The following is a 17,224-nucleotide window of genomic DNA, read 5'->3' as shown; positions in this document are numbered from 1 at the left end:
GTCTGAGAAAAGTTTTTGTGTAACTTCAAAAAAACTCCATACAAAACAAATAATCATTTGTTATGCATTATTAAACATAAAAAAGACTTAGTTTTAATAACAGTTTCTCTTACCATTACAATATAGGGCTGGTCTATGCCTCTGAAGAGAGGAAAGACCAAGTATCTTATCTTGGCATCAACTCGGCTTAGGCAATGCAATCTCTTTTATTATATAAAGTAAATTATGTTTTATTAAAAAGATAGACAACATATAATTTAGTTGTGATGATACAGCAACAAAAAAACATCTCTCTCCTATATTCTTCTCCTATATTCTCTCAAAATTTACTGTTGAAAGCTCATGCAGTTCCAGAACACAAGGCTTTCAGAAGAATTAGGAGAAGTGATGTGGCTGGAAGAAAACGGGGGAAAAAAAAACCCTTGCCTCTTTGTTCTTTTGCTTATTTATTGATCTTCACACAACATCACACCCCAGCAATTCAGGTGCCTTCTGACATCTAGAGCACCTTTCTTACTGATGCTACCTTATTGTCTGACATTGCTATATGGTCTTCAGACACACGGCAGTGTAAAAACTTCTTACCTAGTGAACTCATGTGGTTTCCAGGCTTAGGGTTCCCTCATGGGGAAAAATAAGTATATAAATAAATACAACTTACTTTTGTAAAGTGGTTGGGGTTTTTCTTTGGGGTTTGTCTTTTTGGTTTTGGGTTTTTTTTGGGGGGGCTGTGTGTGTGTGTTTGTTTTTATAGTTAGAAAGAAATTGAGAGGTTTAGGTTCCTTTCTGTTCTGGTGGTGAGTGCCCCAAGCAAAATTATAAATGTAATCGTCACACTCCTTCTCAGCATCCTGACCCCCATCTGCAGCAGATAAGTTTTCATGACTGAATTAAGCTAAGATAGCAATTCCTACCATTTAACCATAGCCATGGGTCCCTGCTCTCCATGCTGAGTAGAATCTGCTCATGCATCCAGCATAAAACTTACTCATGTTTTGATGTGTTAATTTTCAGCAATATTAGCAAGCTAATCTAGTCCACCACAGACTCCAACAACTCCTCAGTGTGTCAAAGGAAAAAATGTCTCATGGGGAATTATCGCCAAGGATGAACTGGGGGAGTAAACAGTCTTTTTGGTGACACAGTAGTCCAAATTCAGTTCAACCCAATTGTGAAACGGGGGACCTGAATCTGTGTTTGTCCATTTCTTCTTTAACTTCCACCACAATATCATCTCTGTAGACTTGTCACCCTCACATACCTTTTTGGAACTGCAGCTTTGGTGATTACTGGGTGGTGACAGGTCCTCCCCAGTTAAATCCATGCAGCTCTGCTCTTAAAGTTTGAAACACCAGCAATGAAATGGTTTTATAGAAGTGTGTAGAATGTGCCAGTGAAGACCAGATGGATAAAAACCAAAGTGGACTTCTTACATTCTCTTGCGGTTTCATCTCAATACTTTATGACTCAAGTCTGAGGTAAGATTAAAACTCCCTCTGATCAGATCTTATTAAGTATAGTTCACCTATATTAAGTATAATAATCCTGCATCTCTGTCAATTTGTGAGAAAAAAAAGCATTTTATTCCAGTACTTAACCTTAAATTGATCACCCGCATTTGTCCATGCTGTTAAATCTCTATCAAGGAAAATAAGTCTCCCTTTTCTTTTCTGTGTCTAGCAGCAGCTTTACAGATGTAGAAGCGTGTGGATAAGAACAAATGCAGATTAAGGGAGTTCAGTACAAATTTAGGCATAGATATTTACCTCTTCCTGTTGTCCAACTGGAAACACTAAACATATAAATTTGACCATTTTTAATTTTTATACAAAGTAATTAGTTCACTGACATTTATTTGCCACAATATGGGTGCATATGTAACAAAGGGTTTATTACAGAATTCCATCCATTGCTGAGGAACTCCTTTATCTTGTTTCCACACTGATTGTAAGAAGACATTTCAAACATGTGAGCTATCTCTAATTTTGCCAATTGGATTCCTTCTCAGAGGCAAGAAATTCCGGTTCCTCTGCCTTGTTAACAGAACCTACCAATTTGCTATAAACTGAAAAATTGCTAGATTGACAATTAAAGAATTGCCAATCTAACAATGCTGGCTGCTCCATCATTAGTTATCCACCTACTTGGTGAAGGGCATTTTATACAGTTCAGCGATCTCTCACTGCAACATGGGCTAAACTCCACACATGATGAAAACCTTCAACCTTACACTAGTTTCTCAACACAGCTACTTGCTGGTATAATCCAGCACTTTTTCCATTTCATTGATATAATACCCTGTGATGCTGTGACATTGCTTACATATGTCTCAGAGCACCTTTACCACTGTTCTTGGTGGTGCAGTGACAGTAATCCTTTAATCAATTTAACAGCTATGGTGCCAGTAAGCATGTGCAACATTATTGCAGCAATTAGAAAATAATGACTGTGCATTTGTGTTGGGTGGGTAATTTTCTACTAATTTAAATAATTTTTATATTTAGAATAAGGTGAAACTTCTTTAGAAATTCAGCAGTTTCTTGATTTAAGGGACATCTAGCCTGAAACAGATCCTCTGTCTGCTTTAAAGAACAGCTACGTCCATCATTGCAAGTACATCTTTGCTATGAGTAAGTGTTACATAAACCTAAAATATTTAAGGAAAAATTAGTGAAAAGTAAAAACAGTTTTCCTGCCTTAAGCACCATTATTGGAGCATTTAGACACGCACATTCTACTCACACTTTAAAACAGAACTTATTTTTAAGAAAGGCAAGTCATTGATATAGTTGACCTCCAATATTTTCTTTAACAATCTGTACTTAAATATGAGTAACATAACAAAACTACAATAAAATGAATTAGTATTTTGGGGTTTATTTTCCAGACATTTGTGATATTCCTTGGAGGCAGAGAGTGGTAAAAGACTGCTACTCCTAAAATCTGAGAGTGTGGGACAGACACTGTGTGTAGCTTCCTATTCACAGAATTGTGATTGAAGCATGCAGCTGATTGAATACAAGTAATTAATGAAATACTTACATTATAACCTGTCATCTACATTATGGATGCATGAAATCTGTACATAAAGGGTAATTAATTCCTCAGACTGATGCAAAAAAACCCTGATTATCCATTTTGCACATGTAAAACAGACCACCAGATATGCTACAGAACAGATGGAGAAGCAGAAGTCGCAGAGATGTCTTGCAGTTAGTAAAATTTTGGGGATTTCTCCATGAAGTTTTCTGGAATAAAGCATTCTCCTTGACTTAAACCTTAGCTCAAACATTTTCCTTGGCCCAGAGGAAGTACTTTTTGTTAAACAAAAGATGAAATGGCTGCGTAAAGAAAGATCAGATTACAAGGAGAAAGTAAGCATGTTCTCCATCCTTACAGTCAGTGGTGAGTCTGCCTAATGAGTAGAAAGTGCCTAAACAAGGGTTACTAGGTCATTTGAGACTCTCTAGGGTGTCCTAGACAGCTGCATGGGGCTGACATATATTACACAAAACTAGAGCTTATTTACATGGTTTGGGGCCAAGGAGGATCCTCTTAGGTACTAAAACCACACTAGATGCCTGTGTTTAAGTATCTGAATCCTTCTCCAGACTTTCTTTCCTCTGTATTACAATGTAAGTTCCTGTACATCAGAATATTTCAGCTGGCTACTTCAGTGCTTTCTAAAATGTATCATCTGCCCCCAAATCCTACTCATCAGGTAAACAGAGGACAGTAACAGCATCACCTTTCACGTAGTTTGTCTTTTCATTTTTCAGATGTTCTGTAAACAGTGCAAAGCCTAAAAATCTGTCTGTAGATGAAAAAAAAAACCACAACAAACCCACTAAAAAAAAACCAAACCAAACACAAACCCCCACAAACCTATCTAATAGCCAGTAATATAGCTGTGTCTGCCATTAGCAATTATTTACTTTACAAAGAGGAAAAAAAAACCCTATACTGAAAGTTGTGTTAGGCTGAGTTCTAATGATGCCTCTCTTCAAATGAAAAGTGAATCTTCTTCCTAGGCCACATGTATGGGGTCTGGCTGAGCCCCACAGCAGCCCCCCCCAGCGCTGTGCTTGCATCGGTAGCTGGAAAGGTGGTGATAACACACCAGGGGTTTGGCTGCTGCTGAGCAGGGCTCGCACAGCACCCAGGCTCTCTCTGCAACATTCCCCACCTCTCACCAGTAGGCTGGGGGTGGGCAAGATCTTGGGAGAGGACATAGCCAGGACAGATGACCCAAAGTGCCAAAGTGACCGGGGGATATTCCATACCATATGATGTCTGCTCAGACATAAAAGCTAAGAGAAAGGAGAAGGAAGGGGGGGCATTCATTATTTACAACATTTGCCTTCTGGAGCAACTGCTACATGTACTGAAGACCTACTTCCTGGAAAGTGGCCCAACATTGCCTGCTGATTGGAAGTAGAGAATAAAATCTTTTGTTTTTCTTTGCTTCATTCATGTGGCTTTTGCTATTGCTTCATTAAACTGCCTTTGTCTGGTTTCACTGGTTGGTTTTTCTTTTTTCTTTGATCTTATTTTCTTCCCTGTCCTGTTCTGCTGAGGAGGGAAGAACAGAGGAGCTTGGTGGGCATCCAGCCAAGGTAACCCACCACACCACACCTTCCGGAATTTCATGCACCATATTTCAAAAACTGCATATAGAAAAGATAGCAAATACTTAAAAGATATATGAAGACCTGCCAGGTCTTTAGTCTCTTTAGGCAGTGTTCAAGCTGAAGGAGAGCAAACCGTCATCCTATCCTATCCTATCCTATCCTATCCTATCCTATCCTATCCTATCCTATCCTATCCTATCCTATCCTATCCTATCCTATCCTATCCTATCCTATCCTATCCTATCCTATCCTATCCTATCCCATCCCACCCCATACCATCCCATCCTATCCAGGCAGTGTGATAACACAGGGTTGAGAAATGGCCAGACTAGCAGACCCTACCCCACACTGAGATTAAAAATACAGTGTGGCCCTGATAAGTCTCTCAGAGAGACCTTCTAAGGTTTAGCCCAAAGCAACACTATGGTGAGTGATCTACTACCTTCTCCTGGCACTGAGTGACTGTGCTAGCTGAGACTGGTGCTAAAACCACAGCACTCAGTACCACACTCCTTCATGCAGCTAGGGTAAACCACCAAATTGCATGTTATCTCACAGAGTGTGAGAAGTCTTTGAGAATCACTGCGTGATGCACAGGATCAGTTTCTTTGTGCTTTTTTCCAAGAATAAAAAAAAAAGAGGTGATATCTGCCCTGTGCCAGTGCGAACTCTGCTCTGGCACGCTTTCTGTATTCAGGAATCTTGTATAATTTTACACTGTGGAAATGAATATGTCCCCGATGTTTTACCCTAACAGTACTTCTAACAGGTAAGAAATCCACTGTTTCATACAAAAGAGAGATCACTTCCTCAGTTTAGCTAAAGTGTTTCACATTTCTATCACCACTTTTCAGGAATAAACTGAAAAGAATCTTATGTGCTTTCTGGTTTTGGTCTGCCCTTCAGCCACTTTCTCTCTGTTATTTCAGTGATTTACAGTGAAAGATTGACACACACCAGCTAAAAAGTCAAATTATTGAATTGTTGACCCTATTCACAGTGCATGGAATCTAATGCAGCAGTCTGCAAGACATTTAGTGGTTTACCATGCATGGAAAACAGACACTGAATTAACACAAAGTGTGCCTGAATACAATACAGGATCTAGCTGTCTTGAGATCACCTTAGTTAGCTGTAGCCTAAATCTCCTTCGGTTACCTTGGTTGTCTGGCTATAAACACTCTTTGCTTTTTTGAAGCATGGACTGACTCAGTCCTGTTTATATATAAACAGAAAGGAAGATTTTGGCTTCCCTACAGCTCCATGGCCTGCTTCTGATGCTATTCATTGTGGAATAACATTAGTCTCACAGAAATAATGGAGCTAGGCAGAAATAGATTACTAAACTAAAAGAACTATAATGTGCATTATCATTTAAGTGGAGAAACATGTTAGAGTATTCAATTTCAATAGATTTCTCTTGTTGGCTAGATCATGTCATGATTTCAGTTTGTTCACATGCCTTGCAATGAAAGGCCTGTGTTGTTTGTATCATCTGCTCTAATGAACAGGAGTTGAAAGAGGTCGTGTCCATATTCACTTCCTTGCTGTGTTCTGGGATTATGAAATAAAGGTAGCATGACCTTAGGAAAGACCTTTCTATAAGAGTGAATTATTGCTTGAAAGCTCTTTAGGACAAAGGGGTTTATTTTCCACAACTTGCAATTTCTGTTCACAGATGCCTGAACATGTTCACATTTCTCATGCTCTAAAATGCAGTGTTAGGTGGTGTGCTATATACAGTTCAGATTCATGCACTGCTCTTAATGGCTCATTTCATTAAGAAAATTCTTTGGAAAAAAAAGGGGTGAAATTGTCAAGTGTCATGTGTAGGCCAATGGGTTGCTTGTACGCCTCTGAACTAATACAAGGACTGTCTCCTACCATTTGTTAAGCACCTTGCACAATAGGCGCCAGACTCCAATCAAGACCATATTAAGAGGGCCTCAGACATACAGCACAGTGCATTTTGCTTTCCATTCTCACACAATCTTTTTTCCTGATGTCCAAGCAAGTTTACAGTGCTGGAACAAGTACCGGAATTGGTAATAGTGTCTGGCTGTATCAACGCTTGGAGCAGAGAGGGCTGGGGATTGTGTCTGATTACAACCACCTTATAAGGCCAAATTGTTTCTTAGAGCAGTGATATTGGTCTAATACTTATGGACAAAGGAGTTGATTTGTTCCTTTTTGATGTTCATGCATATAAATGACATTTAAGCTAGGTGTGTCTCTGGCTGCTCTGTTGGTTTTCCAAGACACCGTGTTGACCTTACTGATTTTCAGAGCCACAAGACCAGTTTCTAAGTAAAGTGATGGCAGCAGAGAAAGAGCAATGTAAAGATGTTTAAACATTTTAAAATACTTTTAATTTGTGAAGGAGTTTATCACGGATCAATAATGAAGGTCACATCTGGTCTTAAGGGACAAATTAACTTTCCAGTTTTGTATAAAATTTTCAGTGTTTCTTATTTGTTGAAAGAAAAATGCTTACCTTTACAGTGCGGAGTATATTTTTGGAGAATTTCAAGAGAGTTTAAATTACTATCTACTAGAATTCTCTTACAGCTCAACATGGGTACCTTCTATGACATGTTAAATATCCGTCATCCATTACCATCAACATGAACCATGTACATACACAGAGGGTCAATTTCTAGGAATCTTATTCATGCTATTAAACACTGATTCCCTGATTCACCAATGTACATCTCTGCAGTGAATGAACAAAAGGCTGGACTATAAACTCAGTAAAATGTTTCAAGGAGTGTATAGAAGTGCTGTCTTCTGTCATTTTTAACTTGTGGTCTAGAAAATAACTCCCAAAATAATACACACACACACCCCAAATATATTCTACATATTCTTTGATGAGACCAAAAATCTCCAAGAACACGCAACACATTCCAGTAGTAGTTGGTGTCAAGCACAGAGTGAAAAATTTTTTAAGCCTACACTTATAAAAGTATGCACTTATGAATCTAAGAGTGAATTGATCTATTGCATAGATATACACAGGGTATTTATCTTAGCCCACACATAAAATATGTGAATTCATTAGAAAGAAATTAGTAGTTGGCTTAAGCATCACCCTTGCATTCTCTTTTGATGAATTCTGAGGGAGTAGGACCTCTAAGAATTGTAAAACTGAAATAAATGTAATCCTTTCTATAAAACTGTAGAGGAATGAAGCTGGGTTAATTAACAATATACAGCTGTGGGCTGGCTTCAGGGGCGGTGGGTTGGCTGAAGTGGTTAAGGTGCAGCTGTGGCTGGTTCCTGCTAAGTGGTTAAATAGCTCTAAGGGGTATGGAAGAGGGGTGGCTGATGAAGAGAGACCTGGGAGAGGCAGAAGAGAGAGTGTGCATGCTCTAGATGGAGATGAGGCAAGAAGCAGGGTGGGTTGGCCTGAAGAGTATGAAGAAATGGCACAGACAGTAGATGAACTGTTGAAACCTTGTGGGGGATTGATGGCTGTGCCAGGGCAAGGCGTGGGAGCTACTTACTGAAGTTAACCTGGTATGGGGTGGTAAAAGCCTTGTTACAGCCTACTAGTTTGTTTGTGCTGAGACATAAAACAACTTTTTTTCTCAGAAATATGGATCCAATTTACAATTATTCTTATTGTGCAGATGTTTTGAGCATCTTCTTTATTAACAAGAAAGTAAGATATGGCTAATGAAGTTTGGCAGTAATAGTGTTTCAAGGATTTGCACTGACAGAAATCAGAAAGCATAGAAATCTGGCACAGTTTGGAGGTTTGATTTCACAGGAACTATATGTCCAACAGAAATGGTTGGAACTACTGGGTTGTGTTGTCTGAATTCACTATGTGATATGTAGCTCTGTCTGTAGCTTTTATGTGAAGGCATCTCCAAAATTTAAGGCAACTCGGGGAAAGTGCAAAAGGCATCATCAGTTTTGGAAGATGAATATGTGATAACACGTGCTGTTGTATTGGAGTTGTATAAAGCCTTACATGCAAAATGAAATGGAACAAAAGGGGAAAGAGCAATCTTCAATATAACTTGTGTGGGCATTGATAATGAGAACCAGTAAGCATTCCTAAGAAATTATTCTCAAAGTTATATGAAGACAACACTTACAAGAGTAAACAAATATTTGCAAAAATACAGGAAGCTGCAAGCAAATGAAAAAGATACTAAAAAAAAAAAAACCCACAACACTACAGCAAGAAGAAAATAAGAACAATTTACACATATCTTATTTCATGAGATCTTTGTTTCTTACAGTTTTGTGACCTTATAGAGCATTCTAAATGTGTGTTTATGAACGGGATATTCTTATATTCATGTATAAGCATAAATAAAATATGTGCATATATAAGTCCTGGAGAAGGTTAAATCCTATAAGTCTTTTAAAAGGCAACACCAAAAATAAGCAATCAGAGTAATATATATACTTTTTTTTTTTCCCCAGATATTGAAAATCCCACTCTTTTTCTCTTTAGGTGCCTTCAGGAACTAGGACAGGATACCGTCCTGTCTTCAGCTGGAATTGAGCTAATTTTCTTCTTAGTAGCTAGTACAGTGCTGTGTTTTGGGTCTGATGTGAGAACAATGTTGATAATGCACTGATGTTTTTAGTTGTTGCTGGGTGATGTTTGTACTAAACCAAGGATGTTTTGGTTCCTTGGACCCTTCCAGCAAGCGGGCTGGAGGGCCATGGGAGATTGGGAGGGGACACATCCAGGACAGGTGACCCAAACTAGCCAAAGAGGTGTTCCATGCCATACGGTGTCAGGTTGAGTATATAAATGGGGGGAAGAAGGAAGGGGGGGGACATTTGGCGTTATGGCATTTGTCTTCCTGAGTAACCCTTATGTGTGATGGAGCCCTGCTGTACTGGAGATGGCTGAGCACCTGCCTGCCCATGGGAGGTGGTGAATGAGTTCCTTGTTTTGCTTTGCTTCTGTGTGTGGCTCTTGCTTTACCTGTTAAATTGTTCTCGTCTCAACCCTTGAGTTTTACATTCCTTTCTGATTCTCCTCCTCATCACTCTGGGTGAGGGGGGAGTGAGCAAGCAGCTGTGTGGTGCTTGGTTGCCAGCCAGGGTTAAACCATGACAGATATGTTGGGGAAGTTGGGAAACAGGGAGAGAGTAAGTGAAAAGGAATGACAGTTAATTGCAACAAGTGAAAAAAAAAAAAAAACAAAAAACATATTAGAAGTAGGAAAGATTTTAATAGGAGATACAAAAACATAGAGAAAAATCTCAGAGAGGAATTTTCCCCTTCCCTGAGTCTACAGGCATTGCCAGGTCCATTTTTTTCCTAAAACTTTGTTGTCAGATCATAGTAGCAGTATGAGCATAGTTCAAGCCTCAAAGTATTACTTCTGGCTTGTATTCACCTCGCTCAGAACAGAACCCCAACTTGCCCAGCTCCATGTTTCATGGAGGGTGCCACATTACTACATATGCAGGCTACTGCTCTTCTAAAGACCAGCAGAGATACATGGATTGCATCCCATAATGTATAATTGCTGTCTCATTACAACAGGCCTTACTATGAATTCTGCACAGAATTTTCACACATATCTGGCCTCAGAATAATTACTAGCAATTAGAATCATGGAATCATCTAGGTTGGAAAATACCTTTAAGATTGTCAAGTCCAACTGTAAAACTGACACCAAGTCCACCACTAAACCATGTTCCTAAGAGCCACATCTACATGTCTTTGTAATACCTCTGGGGATAGTGACTTCCCTAGGCAGCCTGTTCCGATGCCTGACAACCTTTAAGCGGAGACATTTTTCCTAATATCCAATCTGAACTTCCCCTGGCACAGCTTGAGGCCGTTTCCTCCTGTTCTATTGCTTGTTACTTGGGGGAAGAGACCAACACTCATCTTGCTACAGCCTCCTGTCAGCGAGTTATAGAGAGCAATAACATCCCCCAAGTTTCCTTTTCTCCAGACTAAACAACCCTAGTTCCCTCATCCATTTCTCATAAGACTTGTGCTCTAGACCCTTCACCAGCTTTGTTGCCCTTCTCTGGACACGCTCCAGCACCTCAATGTCTTTCTTATAGTGAGGGGCCCAAAAGTGCACAGAATAGTCAAGATGTGGCCTCCCCAGTGCCAGTTACAGGGGGACAATCACTTCTAGTCCTGCTAGCCATGCTGTTTGAGATAGAAGCCTGAATGCTGTTGGCTACCTGGGCCCACCGCTTGCTCATGTTCAGCCAGTTGTCATCCAACGCCTCCAGGTCTTTTTTTTTGGCCAGGCACTTTCCAGCCACTCTGCCCCAAGCCTGTAGCGCTGCGTGGGGTTGGTGTGACCCAAGTGCAGGACCCGGCACTGAGCCCTGTTGAGCCTCATACAACTGGCCCTGGCCTATCAATCAGGTCCCTTTGCAGAGCTTTCTACCCTCAAGCAGATCAGAAAACAGGAGAAAAAAACCCTCAGTCTCCTTACCTCATAATTTGTCTTAATCGGTGAGACACTGGAGATAATTAGAACCACACTATGAGAGAAGTATTGGAATGTGAGATCAGTATTGAGTCCATTCAGAGGATGGACTCATTCCATTCCACCTGTGTGGAGCATCAGGTGAAATCTTAGATTCGTTTATAGGCCCATGCACCTTGCAGCGTGCAGTTTGAATATTCTGGGTTGCAGTAGATCTTTTATATTTTTATTTTTATTATATTTATATTTGTGCATATATGGCCAGCACATATGCAGGAAGTCCATCATGCTCTGAATATGCATGTGTTGGCCATGGGACTAGAAGTACACTGAGTAAATAGAGGTAAGCAAGGGCACAAGCTTCCTTTCATGCTGCCCTCTTCACTCTGCACATCTGGAGCAGACGGCAAAAGGAAAAGTCTCTTCCAAAGTTTAAGCACAAATCTACAAGTAATGTAATATTTTTTTTCAATTTATAGGATCTGTCTGTTATAGCAGATCAAGCCATTCTATTTTTCTATATTATACTAAAGAACAGAGTGATATGACTGCAAACATTTCCAAAATATTCTGCAGTGGGTCAATTTCTTTTAATATTTAAATAACAGTCCAACTATTGAAAGCCTGGACATTCTAGGTTTCATTTATTTCAAAATATTTGACTTTACAGATTCCTAAAAACTTTCCTGTTATCTAAGTGTTTTATTTATGATACTAATCCAGGATTTAGCTGGTTTCAAAATTATGGACAGATTTTAGGTTGTTATTGTTATATGATGCCTTATTTCATTCATTTACAGATACAAGTTAAAGTATAGCATACAGTGTACACATTCATAAATAGCATTATTTTTCTGATTTACCTGATCATGTTCTAAACCTTCAGGACACAGGATATCAAGTTGACTAATTTTACTTCAAGGTAATGGGGAGAAATCCAAACAGAACCCCATGTTTTGGTATTTCCTTATCACTACATTCCTGCACCAATGTGAAAGAGTTTTTATTACAATTTCCAAACATTTTTTTTTCCTATACCTTTGTACTGTACTACTGTTGTCATAAAGATTGTCCAAAACCAAAATGAAAATCTGGATTTCAAGAATGAACCATTTTTTTACTGGAAGAGAAAGGAGTTGGTATGAGCAAAAGAAATGGTATCCTGCTCTTAGTCATTATCACTCAGAGTTGATGCACAACATAAGCACTTTCTATTTTCTTCATGTTTCATTTTGATCTAAACATATGAAGTCTCTCATGTGTTTTCTCACTGCTTCCAATTACTTGATCACCTCAAAAGGGAACATTTCTTCAGCTGACAAGCTACATACTAACACTGTAAGAGGTTAGTGTCTAAAGCTTACTTCTATAAATCAGATGCCGCTATCTACAGATAATCCTTTTAGTGAGACTCCCAGTATTCATCCATGGCCTTAACACAAGCCAGAACATTAAGCTTATAAGATACTAATGGAAGTATACCAACTTCTTATTTTTTCCACACCACTTACTAGCTCTTTAACTGTAGTGCAAATACTCTGCATAGCAACTGAAGCTTCGAGATGGGTATAAAGATAATCTCAGATATCCTGGAAGTTAATAGATTTTTGGTTTATGCAGACATATTACTGCAAACTAAAAAAGATGGGTACAGTACAGACAGTAAAAGCTATGCCAAAGAGAGAGGGGAACTATTATCAAGTCCAACTGTTCAAAAAGTCATTAGTATGGCTCTGAGGAATGACAAAATTGTATTAAAAATTCCAAGATTCCAATGGTATATTCTTTTTTATTTGATTTCTGATTCCTGAAGTATTCAAGGTGGTTTATAAGATCTCGCTTCCCCCCACCCCACCCATCCCAACCCCTCACTAACTTTTCCTTCTTTAATTTAATTGCTATTTCTAATGAGAAGGCTTACATATTTCCTGTGATGGAGTTTTAATTAAAATACCATAGGTTTTGAAACACAGTCTGGAGCACTGTCAGCACCATAACACCAAACCATGGGGAGGTTTTTGGGTGGACTTGCTATCTGAGGTGATCCTGGGACAACGAGAACAGACACTGAGGTGCCTCCTTCTGTCCAGGTAAGCAGCTCAAGCTTGCTTAAGCAAGAAAAATAGGAAGAATTAAGCGAAGCTAATTTTCACCTGTCAAAACAGTTATTCTTTTAAGCATGAACACAAAGTTCTGGATGAGCCTGATAGGAAGGAAAAAGTATTTCTACCTACACTGTAAAGATCTCTTTAGGGTTCTGCAAGTTTTCAGTATAGGGAAACAAAGCCCAGTCTGTATGGAATAACTTTCAATTTTCTTAGAGATTTAGATTCTTCCTTCTATACTTTTAATTATCTGTCTTTTTTAATTTGGCATTCATGGTATTTAGAGGAATTTATGGTAGGGGACCACCTGCCAGAGTATCTCATACAGTGAACAGTTTTGAACCTATCATGACCACCAATTACAAAACAAAAAAAACCCCAACAACATAAAAATAATAAAAAAAACTTGCCATGGTAGGGAAGCAAGAGATTTGGAACTGGAAGAAAGGATCTTTTCCTGGAAGATATGAACCATGGGACATGAGAAACATGTACAAACTACACAGTCATGGACACAGTGTAGAGGCAAAGGCTAGATGTTACTCGTTCATCCTCATAATTTCCTCTGGTTTCCCTAAGAAATAAACTTAGGCACATAGATTAGAAAAGAGTTCCAGCATCTCCTAATAATGTCCCAGGCTTTCGATGATGCAGGGACACATTGCAGGAGAGTCCAAATTTCATAACATTGAAATGTGTTAAAATGTGACATTTAAAATCCACCATAAAACTACCTTAGACCAATTTACCAGACCAGACCCATGGAAGTATGGATTCATAATAACTAAAGCATCCATTCTCTCAATATGAGATGTAAAAATAATCTTTGAAAGTGTTTTTTTTTTTTAATTGTTCAAAAGTACCTTTTTCATTTTATTTAGCTATAACATGCAACATATATAAGTTTACCAACATTTACTTGAGAAAATTAGATAACTTTTTTTGTGGATTACAGTTCATGAATAATACATCCTTTTGAACACATTCCAAAAAGTATTTATCTCATGCAATAAAAGAGTTTCTATTTATATTCCATATATTTTTATTTTGTATGTTGATTTCAGTATTTGATATCACCCATAGTCTCAGAAAAAGCAGAATATTTCACTGAAGAGTTCCTCTTCTTCAAGATCTTTACTAGATTTTAGTTCCCACAAAAACAAATCTACAGAATTTTGGCTGATGATAATAAATAAAACTTTGCAATATTAGGTTACCATCATTGCTTGGTTTCTTTCAGAAATATTTTTTTCTATTCTGTTTAAACAAACAGAGACAAGCTGTCTGCTTTGGAAATCTTTTTATTGACCTTAGCTACTTAGAATATCCACAAACATCTGTTTCTAGTGTACCAGAACCATGTCTTCTTGCTTTACCAGTATGTATGTCTATCACAGGGTCAGCAGGCATAAGATCCTATCACAAAGAATTGGTATCGTTTACTAAACCATGAATTTTGAATTTATTACCTTTGTTTCCATGAATCCAAGTGTTTTAAGAAAACTGCAATGCACAATTCAAATTTCTAATGTAAAATCGGCATTATTCAGGTGTAGATTCACAGAAACTAAGATCACTTATAGAAATGCAACAGTGGCTCTTCCCCATGAACAGGTTGTTCAGAAAAAAAATTACTGAGATGAAAATTGCTTCTCTGCAATGAAACAATTTGCTTCCTTCAGAGCACGGCTTTCTTAGGTTAATGAGAAAAGATTTTTTTTTTTTTAATCTTTCTGTTCAAAATTAATCATAATCTAGTAAAGATTTCAAGAACTGAGATATTAATAAATTTTCCAAATACACTTTAAACTTGATCATCCCACTCTATTGTCATGCACAGCGTAGCAAATTATATTATATTGCTAGAAAACTTGTATGTATCATTACAATAACTATTATGAGTTATCTCTGTTAATGGTAGGTCTGGCCAAAGGCTATTCAACTTGCCAGTTCCCTAAGTTAAATTAAGGAAGAGGAAATGTAGCTTTTAGACCCAGGCACCACATCACTAGTAGCTAATTATGAAGGGATCAAAGCTCCTAAAGATACTGTATTTCGCATATACTTACATCTGAAGGTCTGTGTAACATCTCACACGATTTAGCTGAATGCCTTCATGAAACACCTGATTGCCTCTGCTGGGCAAAATGTTGGTGTGATCTCTTTTCACACAGCTACTTCTTACTCATGTTCAACCAATCAGATATAGGCATTGCCTAAAGATGAGTACACACTTGAACAGTTGTATAAATAACATTGAACTATTAAATTAGAGACTGCTAGTACATTATTTGCCATAGATGTACGTATGCCATACGTGAGTGATGAAGATGTGAAAAGAAGGAATCATGATTTCCTTAAACTACTTGAGTTGTAGATGTTCTCGGCATCAGGGAGTTGCAGTGCAGACTGAGGCATTAGAAGAACTATATTTTCACAAGCACTTGCATGCACATACACACACGACAGAACGTCTAGAAAAGAAATGCCGCTGTACAGAAATGTGGTGCCTGCAAGCTGAATCACCTGAAGGTGCAAGAGATAAAATAGGATATATTGTCCCTGCCACACTGTTTTCCTTTGACATTATATATTGTGCCTCTGCAAGTGGGACCTCTTACAAAACAAGGATAAAAGCCTAGAATGTAGCTGCAGTATTGCATTGCTGTACTCTTGTGGGATTTGAAATCCAGCTGATTTTTTTTTTTTCCAAAATATATAAGCAAAAAAAGAGGCATGCTCAGGAAGTATATAATCTTTCTCAAATTCATTACCCTTACACAATGACATACTTCCTCTAGGTCTACAGCAGAGACACCTGGAGGAACCATGATGAGGTACCAAAACATTGGAGTGATTAAAAAAGGTAAAATATTTTATGATCCTGGAAGTAGGAAACCAGCTGAAAGGAAGGAAGCAAAATGAGAAGTGTATTTTCTTCCACAAAAACAAAACAGCTGTGACAAACAGCTGCAGCACAAGTTAGTGTTGATTTTGTGGAGAGCTTCTTCAAAGAGATGTCAAAGAGCCTGTAAACCCAGGATCAGTCCAGCAATGAAAGGTGAACTGAGCATTGTGCATGAATGAAGGCAAAACTGATCTCAGCAGACAGAAGGAAATCTTCCTTGTTCCATAATTAAATAGTTTTTTCTTGTCCTTTCTTCTGAGGACATGAAGAATAGGAGTCACATCTCTTATCATGTTCTCAATTTTTTTTATTTCTGCTTTATAAAAAAAATGTAGCCTGTTTTGAGGCATACAGTAGAGAAGGTACAGTGAAGTTAAAATTCAGCAAGAAACAAGATCCTGAAAACCTACAAATTGCATAGCCAAGCAGACATTTGCAGCATTTTTGCTTTCTGATTAAGAACCACCAATGGACACAACTAAGGAAAACACTTACTTAAATCTGGTTCCTTTAGCTTCACTCTTGCAATAAACATTACTGTCAATAAAACCAGAGAAGAGCAAATTGTATCTTCCTGATATTCAAGAATGAAAGCAAGTAACAAAATACATACCATAAAACCATTATGCAAACTAAAAGTCTCAAAAGAACTACAAATGAAACTCCTAAACCACCATGTAAATCTCTATCTGCTGAGGTAAATCATCAGCCTCTTCCTACTAGAACCCCATTTGGAAGGACTTGTTAAGCGACATCTTCAATTTCAGGAAGATGTGAAAACTAATATACAGTTTATATTATGGAACAGACCATCTGCTGTGAAAAGTTCCCATATCAAGAGAACAGAGGGACCAGTTCCCAATTAATTAGCTATTTTAGAAGAATTGGATATACTCTTTCCAAGATGGTTACAGTTGATAAGACAATCATCTGTCTGTCAAGCTGTGTCTGTTTGCCTGTTAGTCTAGCTAGAATATTGGAGAAAAGTCAGAGAGATGCTTATTGTTTATATCTATCTCCTCCCTTCTCCTCCCTCCACCAAATGAAAGCCATCCCAGGAACTGAATCATTGGACATAGTCATAACCATTTTCGTCCAAAGTTGTTTTGTTCTCTTGTTCATGGTAAATATACAAATGTCCCAGTG

General features: G+C 38.2%; 1 long non-coding RNA gene across 1 annotated transcript; it reads left to right on the top strand.

Moving 5' to 3' along the window:
* The first annotated feature begins 752 nt into the window (after positions 1-752).
* Positions 753-3,277, top strand: LOC121089078. The gene is made up of 3 exons (XR_005828125.1): positions 753-1,478; positions 2,505-2,630; positions 3,156-3,277. It is a non-coding gene; the product is annotated as an uncharacterized LOC121089078 (long non-coding RNA).
* Positions 3,278-17,224: the final 13,947 nt, after the last annotated feature.

Source organism: Falco naumanni, chromosome 5, assembly GCF_017639655.2.
Source record: "Falco naumanni isolate bFalNau1 chromosome 5, bFalNau1.pat, whole genome shotgun sequence".
Classification (NCBI taxonomy): Eukaryota; Metazoa; Chordata; class Aves; order Falconiformes; family Falconidae; genus Falco; species Falco naumanni.
This window is presented reverse-complemented; position numbering and strand designations above follow the sequence as displayed.